Here is a 10,398-nt window from a genome sequence, read left to right as displayed (position 1 = left end):
AGGGTTTGTGAATAGCCAACATTCATTGTCGTCATTACTATCCCGTGGAAAATCCGGCCAAGCAAGTGCACTGGAACACTGAAAAGCAGTTCTCTCACAGCGAGGTGAAAGCAGCTGGCTCACGCAGAATTATTCACTGGGTTTGTGGGAGCTGGGTGTATCCTCCTTTAAAGACTTAACATTGCTCAGATGTGCAAGTGACAAATCCTCTGTGTCCACTCCACTCCCCAAACCATGCAGCTGCTCTTTAGTTCGTAGACTCTTGGCTCATTTCCTGGGAGACTCATTTAAAGTACTGAGAGGGACACCAGTGGTGGTCCAGTTCGCTATAGGAGTCCCCTGTCCAGGTTGCTAGTGCCAAAAGAGCCAAAAGAATAAGTAAGGCAGGGAGAGATAGTATCTACAGAATCAAGCTATTCCTTACAAAATAACAGATACTTTCTCATGTGCAACTTAGAGATGAGGAACATTCCAGTCATTTGAGCTTTTGCTTATTCAACAACTATTTATTAGACACTAACTTTGTGTCTTGCATTGTGCTGAACTGGAAACACAATGGTAACTACGGTTGACCCCTGCCCTGGAGAAGTTTATAGTGGAGGTAATTATTTACATACTATACTGCAATAGTATGAGAAGTGACTGGAATCAGCTTAGAGGTGGCATGCCTGAAGACCAGTGCTTCAGAATCATCCAGGAGATTCTACAATATTCCTACCTGATTCCCTCTGCTGCCTTCAAACACACAAAACAGATTTGTTTGATATCCTACCACTCCAACCCCCAAAACTACCTACATCAAGAAGAGATACCATCGGCAAGTGGGAGCCCTTAGGAAATCACCCAGAACCTGTGGTAACAGAGATGAATAGGCACACCCAACCTGGGCTCTGTTGAACTGCCCCGGGGCCACCACTACTCAACTGGAAATTAGAATTAACTTAAACTTTTTTTAAAAAAGCTAGAATTAAAAAAAAAAAAAAACAAGTTTAAATCACAGTATGAATAAACAAAAACGATTGCCAGTAGATGGGGGGGGGGGGGAGCGGTTCCCAGACTGTGATCTCCAGAAGATCTAATGCCTAACTCCATAATGTTCAAAATAAACTCTCACTGGGGTTTGATCTTCCCAGGAAGTCTCATTGAATCTCTTACGCTTTTGAAAATCTAATACATTGAAGTATTCAGACTTCCTGCATATCTCCTTCCTCCTCTCACCACAGCCCTCTCTGACACACACGTTTTTTTTCACTGTCTAAAAATGCCTATCTTCACTGAGTAAAATTAGAGCACATTCTTAAAGAGGGATCTTTTAAAGACATGAGTGATTGAGATAGAATTTGTTTCTCCTGAATCTAATTCTTAACTATTCAGATTTCTCATCACTCTGGCTTCAAGTGGCACTTGTCATTTACTTCCAGACTGGTTTTGCTGAGATGCCCCTGAGTAACTGATCTTTAGATGCCTGCAAAGACTTCTATTACTCACAGGTGTCCTATTTGCCCTGCCCAGACTGAGCCAACCACATGAAAGGTTTTGTTTCCATTTCCCATCTCCTTTCTCCCCACGCCTCTTCCTTTTTCTCCAGCTGTGGCTGAAGAGAAACACATGAGCTGAGAGTGTATTAGTGTACAGCCTCCCTGGCTTTTGTTTTTGCTCTGAGAAAATATTTTCATCCTTTAATTATTTTACTGCAGTTTCTCATCTCATTAGGACCCAATATATGCACAATCAGTTGAATTAATTTTAATTAGCAGCTTTGGGTTCCTAAGTTTCCTTAGCAACATTGCAGAAGGGGCTTCAGCTTTCCTAATGTCTCCCATCCTGTGTCTTTAGAGTGTGTTCTACAAGGTAAAGGATGCAAACCGGTGCCTCTAACACAATACATGTATTTCAAACATTCCCATAGGTTGAAATGCTTTGAGGAAGACTTTCTTTGGCCTCCCTAATCTCTTCCTCATCACCCCTTTAAAGAAAATGATATCACCAATTCCGTCTCTCCTCTGGAAATGCTTTGCCCCCCCCCCCACCGCCCGGGAACATAAGGAATGCTTCATCCTGGTGTTTTAAGCTAAAGCCTTAATAGTTATTAATGTCTAAATGTGATCTAATTTTCTGAGAATGAGAAAAGTGATAATTTATAGGGCCCAAGACAATAATAGCAGCTGGCATTTCTTAATTGCTTGTTATATGACAGCATTGTTCAGGTCACTCTGCCTCTGCCAGCTAATTTAACTATTATTATCCCATTCTAAAGTGACACAGCTGAGGCATGGAGGGGGCACTGAGACTTGCCCCAGGTCCAGTGGTGGTGGCAGAGCATGTATTTTCACCAAAGGCCTCTCTGACCCTGGTGTCTGTGGCTTTGCCCCATGAACTGTCAACCTCTAAGTTTGAGGAAAAAGAAAGCAGAGATGAGGTTAAAGCTGATGTGTTTCCCTTACAAGCCTGTTTTGAGTACCTTTAGTTCTTTCTTTCATCCAAAATTCCTCATTTGTAAATCCAACCGTCTGTTTACTAAGGCGCCAGGGCAACTCATTATTTAAATGTATTCCCAGTTCCTTGGAAGAAAGGCAACATAAATATTACAGAAGCATTTGAAAAATATATGAACTGCAGTCACCTGAATATAATGGTCTTATTTCTCACAATAAATAAATAACTGGTGATGATTTTCTCTCTGGCTCTGTGTCTCTATTCACTGTCTCACAAGCCAGGCTGCGGAGGTCAGACTCTGGGCCAGATGGGAATCACTCCACCCCACCCCCACCCCACCCGGAGGCCTAAGGGAACTGCCTCCTGGTTTTTTACTCACACCTTCTACAGTTTTAAGTCCTTTAAGAACACTATGAAGAAGCAGAGCAATTCATAAATGGTGGTACACTCACCCAGCAGCATGCTATTGATTTATGGAAAAGATGAATGAACTGAATAAATGCATCTGATGAATGAATTCCCCAAGTACCAACATTGAAAGACGAGGGACATAAAAGAACCAGAGTTGTATAATTTTATTTATAAAATGGTTAAGAGCAAGCAAAACCTATAGTGCTGGGTACTGTGTACATGAACCAGGGATGACACAGGAAAACTTACAGAGTGTGGGGTGGGGTAGTGGGAGGTACGCACTGATTCAGATGCAGAGATATACAGGGGTGTGTGTGTGTGTGTGTGTGTGTGTGTGTGTGTGTGTGTGTGTGTGTGTGAACCAATGATTGCACACATTATGCAAATCAGAGCTCACAAAAAGGAATGAAGGAGGAAGGGAGGGAGGGAGGGAGAAAGAGCAAGCATGTAGAAGACTGTCAGGCTGAAATATGAACAGTGGGATTTGAGGCCAGCTCAGAAGTTAAAAGATCTGGACTCATCTCAGTAAGCCCAGAGGCCAGGGGAAGACGTTCTGTGATTAGGGCTGAGTGTTGAAAGCTGTCAGGATCATTCAGTATGGAGGGAGCCCTGGAGCTGGGGCAAGACAGAAACCAGGGAGGCAGACAGCCTTGAAAATTCCTTACCTGAGGAAAACAATCTACCTGTTTCTAGGAGCTTGGTAAGTGTTCACTACCTATAAATACAAAATGTTCACCATCAGACAGAAAGTGGGAGAGGTGACCACATGTACCCACTCTCCCACACTCAGCATGCTGATGATTTTAAGTGGACTACGCCCCTGGGGCTCAGATGAGCCTCCAGTTTCCCAGGCAGAACTTTCTGGCTCCTTGCTTGTTTCAGCTTCTCCTACTTCTCTGCCCTCAGTCCCCATCGTTGTTGTGGTTCTCTGCTTTGGGTAACAGTATTTGCAGAGAGGTGGATGAAGTGGTCTTGCCATCCCTCCTGACTTAAATGGCATGCAGATCATAAGGTCAAGTCCATACTGACAAAATTCAGACAGTTTTCCATATTTAAAATGAAAATTACTGATTTAAAGGTTAGCTTTTTAAAGATGGAATTGAGCATAGATGATTTTTAAAACTTTATTTTTATTTATTATTGTGTGTATGTGATGTGTGGGTAGGCTCATGTGGAGATCAGAGGATAACTTAGTGGAGCTGGTTCTCTCCTTCCACTTTTATGTGGATTCTGAAAATCAAGTTCAGATTCTTGGGCTGGTGCCACAAGCACTTTTACCCTCTGAGCCATCTCACTGGGCCTGCCAATAAGCATTTCTAAACCAAAATTATTTACAGACCTTCTATTTATGCACTTCAAATATATATACATATAGTTAGATCATTAAGGTGGGCTCTTTTCTGATGTGAGCTTCTTTACGTATGGTTCTGTATTCTCAACAGACATGCTACAGTATCCATTTGCAAGCCAATAAATGAATGAGGATATTTAAAACCAGTGCATTTCAACAGGTTAAGATTTTGAGACTGAAAAGTGTCTATATGGTGTGTGTGTGTGTGTGTGTGTGTGTGTGTGTGTGTGTGTGTGTGTGCAAGCATTTTTGTGCATGTGTCTGTGCACATATGTTTGTGGTGTGTATGTACATGTGTGAGATATATATATATATATATATATATATTATATATATATATATATGTGCTATATGTGTGTACATGTATGTATATGGATGTAGTGTGTGGTGCATGTATGTATGTGTGTATTTTGTGTCTGGTGTTGAAGTGTGTATGTGAGTGTTCTCATGTGTATGTGTGTCTATAGTGTGTGGTACACATGTGTGTGGATATGTACATATGTTTATATGTGTGTGATACTTGCACAGGATATTATGTATGCGCACGTGTGTTGTGTGCATGCACATGTGTGCATGAATGTGTGCATGTTTGTGTATGTGTGCAACATGTGCTGTGTGGCATGTGTGTATGGTATGTATATATGTGTGGATGTGCATACATGTATGGTTTTTGTGGGGTGTGTATATGTATGTGTATGTGTGTGCATACATGCAAGTATGCATGCATATATATGTGGTATGTGTATATGTTTATGAGGAGTATATATAGGCTGACTATGTGCTGTGTATGTGTGTGGCATGTGGAGTGAGAATGTATTGTGTGTGTTAGGAATAAGGATGAGGGGGACATGGTGGGCAACACACAAACATGCCAGGCAGACAGAACTTCAGTGAGAAGTTTTATTAGAAAGGGAAGGGAGAAGGGGGTAAGAGAAAGAGGGGAATGAGAGAGAGGTGAGGAAGAAGAGAGAGAGGAGAGAGAGGCAGGAAAAGTCCTGTCCCTGTCTGTCCCTTCAGAGGAATGGGGGGGGAGAAGGTGAAAGTGAGTGAAGTTTTTTCTTTTAAATGATCCTTTGCACCTGCTAACAGACTATGCAGTGATGTAGCAGCCATAGGACCCTGGGCTGACCAGGTTACTGCCTGAGTACATTTTGCCAGGAACCAGGGAGCAGGCCAGCATAACCCCTGAATTGGATATGAGAGGCACAGGCTGATTTTTGTGGTCCCTCCAGCACAAAATAAGGGGCCAGGACTCCCAAAGTCCCATAGACTCAAGTTCACCTAGTACTGGGGTTTTCTGAAATAAGTCAAATGTCGAGAGGCCACGGCTGAGATCCTAACTCACGGAAGCATGGGAGGGATGAGCTTACCACACATGGCAGTGGTGGATGCAGGAACCCATTGATCCTTAGTTGGAAAAGTGACCAAATTGAAGGCTACAGTGACCATCCTACCTCAGACTGCATCAGGCAGGAGGAAGTGCCAGGAGAACCTGACAAGTCACGTGCACCAAATGTTGTGAATAATGAGTGAGGAGGATGGTGGACAAGGGTCAAGTATGCCAGGAAGACAGAGCTTAATTGAGAAATTTATTAGAAAGGGAAGAGAGAAGGGGGGAGGAAGAAGAAAAAGGGAAGATGAGAGGGAAAGAAGAGAGAAGAGGGAGACAGGAAAAATCCTGTCTGCCCCTTCAGAGGAACAGCAGAAAAGAGGGCAGAAATAGGTGGAGTTTTTCTTTTTAAAGGGTCCTTTGCACCTTCTCAAATACTGCATAATAAGGTAGCAGCCATGGATCCCTGGTCTGGCCAGGGTACTGCCTGAGTGCATTCTGCCAAGTGACAGGCCAGCACAATGCCTGAATCCTTAGTGTGAGTGCATATGTACTTACATGTGTGCTTGTATATGTGCATATGTGCATGTATGTGTACATGTGGTGTGCATGTGTGCCCCATGTGTGTGTGCATTCATGTGTGGGATGCACACTAAGTCTGTAGATTGGAAGGGGGCTACTTGGTGATTCTTTATGTAGCTGAAAGGCAAGGTGTAACTCAGTCAGTAAGTCCTGGAGTTGACAAGTGGAGAAAGTGAGCTCCATCCAGCCTAATGGACTGGCACAAGTCACACTGTTGATACAGATTGTTTACTAAACATCCTGTCAAATCCAGGTGAAGTGAGGCTTTTTAGAAAGTAAATATCCTGGTAAGATTTTGTTCTAATAATTAGAAGAGAGTAAAAAGACTTTCAAAATATATAAATCTAAGAAAATGAGCTCCTGTGGGGTCAAGCTAGCTAGCTATGAGCTACAAAGTCAAGATGATGGGAAAACAGGGCCACTTTCTCCCTCTTGAGAAAGAAAGAAGCAGCCTAGGAGTGGAGTCTGCCTGTGCACAGACGGCAACTGAGGCTCTTAATTTAGGATGACTTCGTCACTGGTGGATTGCCATCAATCCAAGCCAGGTTGGAAGACAGTTTAGATACCTGGGATACTATGCTTTGTTTTTCAAAATTTATAATGAAAATAATTAGAAAAGTATACATAAGGACATTTGTGTGACTGTTCATCGCGATTGACTCACTCTAATTCTCACCCTGGTCCCAATGAAACTTTATTTACAAAAATGGGCAACTGGCTCTCAAGCCATGGCTTAGCAGTTTTTAAATTACAGTAAAATATTACTTATTGAGATTATTGAGTTATTAGAATCCCCTTCATTGTGCTCTAGATATGAACATTCTACTCACTTTACCCTGGTTCTGAGGACCTGGCAAAGAATGGCTTCCTTTCAGATTAGATGATGAAAAAGTTTGGCTATAGAACAAGTAAAGTTATGCAAAATCAATGAACTAAACCAAAATATAGTTCCATCTGTATTATGTTTATATAATTCTTCTATATATTTGGCCTGTAGTCTACATAGAACTTTTTTTTTTTTGTAATTGACAGAGAAATTGAAAACCATAGTACTTTCTAGTCTTATGAAGTGGCCAAGGAACCCCCTGATCAAATGTTCATTCAGCACTTTGGGAGCATTGTGGCACCAATATACCCAGATCCCAAAGTGGGTGGCTAGCAAGTACCACAGTGAGTGAATGCTGAGAATCTGCTAATCATCACATTTTTGTGCCCTCTAAAATTCATATCTAAGGTTCATGTTTTAGAGCTACTTAGTGGGTTTTAAGCAGAAATTATGGTTCAAAAGCAACTCAGGGTTCCAAAGAAAACCACAGTCCAAAGATGAGATCAGAATTTCTTTAGCATATAAGTGATGATTTGTCTGCCTTGTGATTGTTAAATATTCATTTTCCAAATAATCTCTAGTTGGAAAGATCATATTCGAGATGTCACATCTGCAAAAATGTACTGTACAGTAGTTCATGTTCTAGGACATTATATGCTTTGCTGATTCATTAACAGGCTTTGGGTATTTCCTTTCCTAGTAAGTCATCAGTCAAATTCATTATCATTCCAGGATCTGCACAACTTTCTTCTAAAGGATATATTCTATACTTCAGGATTTCCTGAGACTATCACCATCCTGAGAGTCATCACAAAATAGTCATAGCTACCCCTTGAATTCTGCAGAGAGTTTTCAGGATCACTAATGTGATATTTAAGCACAACAACCCACAACCCCAAAACTACTACTATTATTATTAAGTATTGGTTTTTTGAGACAGGGTTTCTCTGTGTAGCCCTGGCTGTCCTAGAACTCACTTTGTATACCAGGCTGGCCTCAAACTCATTAACTATTTGTGTGTGTGTGTGTGTGTGTGTGTGTGTGTGTGTGTGTGTGTGTGTGTGTGTGTTTTGGAACCCTTCAGACTCATCTATACAGGCATTTATCCTAGGACAAATTTATTTCTTGCCATGGAAATTTTAAACATCTTATGGTTTTATGATTTAGTTGCTGTCAATTGGGAGTAATTATGTCTATAATTTCTTCTATATTTACAAATGTTTTCTTCTATTATTACTGTTGTTGATTCCCAAAAGAGTGGTGCATTACTTATCTCTTTATATTTTACCAGCCAAACTCTTTGGTGTCACAAACAAATAATATGAGGCTAGGAATGGAGGTCAGTTGATAGCATGTTCATTTAGCATGCACAAAAGCCTGGGTTCAAGTCTAAACACTGTGTGCAATGCTGTATAAGCTGTGCGTGTGGTGCATACCTGTAATCCAATACTTGGGAAATGGAGACAGGAGGAACAAAAGTTCAAGATTATCCTTAGCTACAAAATGAGTTTGATCTCACCCTAGTACTAGAGACCCTGTCTCAAACAAACAACACAGATACATACATTTGTATATCTCACATAATAATCCACTAAGGAAGAAAAGTCAAGTCCCAGTGAGTTTCCTAGAGCCAAAGAACTCCCCTTTATCTTCACTGTCAGACAAGGCTATTTGAGATTCAAGATTAGCACAAACCTGAGGCCATGCTGGCAGGCATGTTTCTCTATGGTTGCCAAGTACAAGAGGTGAACCAAGTCTCTGATAAATATCTTCAAGGGTACATACTTATGTTGGACAACTGGAAAATGACCACCCTGTCCTGGAAGGAACATAGCGCTCCTTTGGTAATTTAGAGGCTCACTTTTTTGTCTTTGTGGCTGCCATACACTCTGGGTAGCTCAGTTGGCTGGAGCATTAAGCACCAAATGCTCCACAGGAGAGAACATGTCCCACTGCTTCAGGAATACAGACATGGAGTGCTCAGTGTGCTCCAAGGAGAGTCTAGGGATGAGCCCTGAAGAGCCATCCATCCAGATGGGCAAGATGGGGCCACAGGGTCAGGCTGGCTAATGGTCTCCAGGGGTTATGAACCTCCAAAGCCAATTATTTTTCTTTCCATGTAAACAGAGAATGTTGGAAGATGAGGGATTGAACCCAGGGCTATGTTAGGCAAGTGCTATGCCACCGAACTTCGACATATCTCCAGGCAACTGAAGTGTGATGTATCCCCAGGCACTCTTCTCTTTCTTCAGAGTCCTAGAGTACATTTTAAAATACATGATGTCACATGCCTGTAATCCCAGACACTACAGAGACTAAAGGACCAGGATCACAAGTTAGAGGTCTGTCTAGTTTCTATAATGAATTCAAAACTAGCTTATGAACTTAAATAGACCTTGTCTCAAAAAAAAAAAAAGATACAAGCCACATTATAGATTAATAGTAAAGAGCCTAGAATGTGTTAGCCCTAGGTTCAATCTCTAGTACCTTGGATGAATGGATAGATAGATAGATAGATAGATAGATAGATAGATAGATAGATAGATAGATATAGAATATTAAAGTTGTTGTACATTAAAATTTACAATATACCTAAAGGTGCTTACAGTAATTAAAATTACAAGTTGAAAACATTGTCATCCCACCAGTGCTCCATTTTAATGGAAACTGTGTCCACATTTGAGACCAGCCACATGGTGCCCACAGTTTACTACTAACATGGATCAGATCTTAAATAAAGTCCTGAATAAAGAATTGGACACTCTTTAAACATAAGTAGGAACTTATTTTTAACTTTGGTTCTTTTGTAAGATGCCTTTCCAGATATACTCAGCTTCTCCAGTTTTCTAATCTAATCCACCCTTGATGGTCTAGCCAAGTTCCATGTACCATATTTTTAAAATTTTTTTATCTATTTATATATTTTACTGATTTATTTTCATTTTATGTGCACTTGTGTTTTGCCTACATGTGTGTCTATGTGAGGGTGACAGATCCCCTGGAACTGGAGTTAGAGACAATTGTGAGCTTCCATGTGGCTGCTGGGAATTGAACTTGGGAACTCTGGAAGAGCATCCAGTGTTCTTAACTACTGTGCCACCTCTCCAGCGCCATGCACCATATTTTTTAGTGAGGTCTTTATGGCACAGTTAATGCAGCTAACTTCCTCTATATTCTGAACTCCCCCTGTGCTTAGAGTCAGAACCACACATTATAGCTTAACACCTTATGTTCCCAACCCCCATTCTCACTCCAACTAGAGAAATGGAGGTCATGGCAGGCAATTACCACACCTCTTCTCCCTTATTTGCTACCTTCTGTATTTGATCCTAAATACAGAAGTCCATTGGCACCCAGATGACGCTGCCAGTCCTGTCATCAGACAGTCCAGGAAGAAGTCTTCTGTGTGGAGCTCCTTCAGTGTGGATCTAGAACAATTCCCCAGGGTTCACAAGTTAGACT

Source organism: Cricetulus griseus (genome assembly GCF_003668045.3).
Source record: "Cricetulus griseus strain 17A/GY chromosome 1 unlocalized genomic scaffold, alternate assembly CriGri-PICRH-1.0 chr1_0, whole genome shotgun sequence".
In the NCBI taxonomy this organism is placed as follows: Eukaryota; Metazoa; Chordata; class Mammalia; order Rodentia; family Cricetidae; genus Cricetulus; species Cricetulus griseus.
This window is presented reverse-complemented; position numbering follows the sequence as displayed.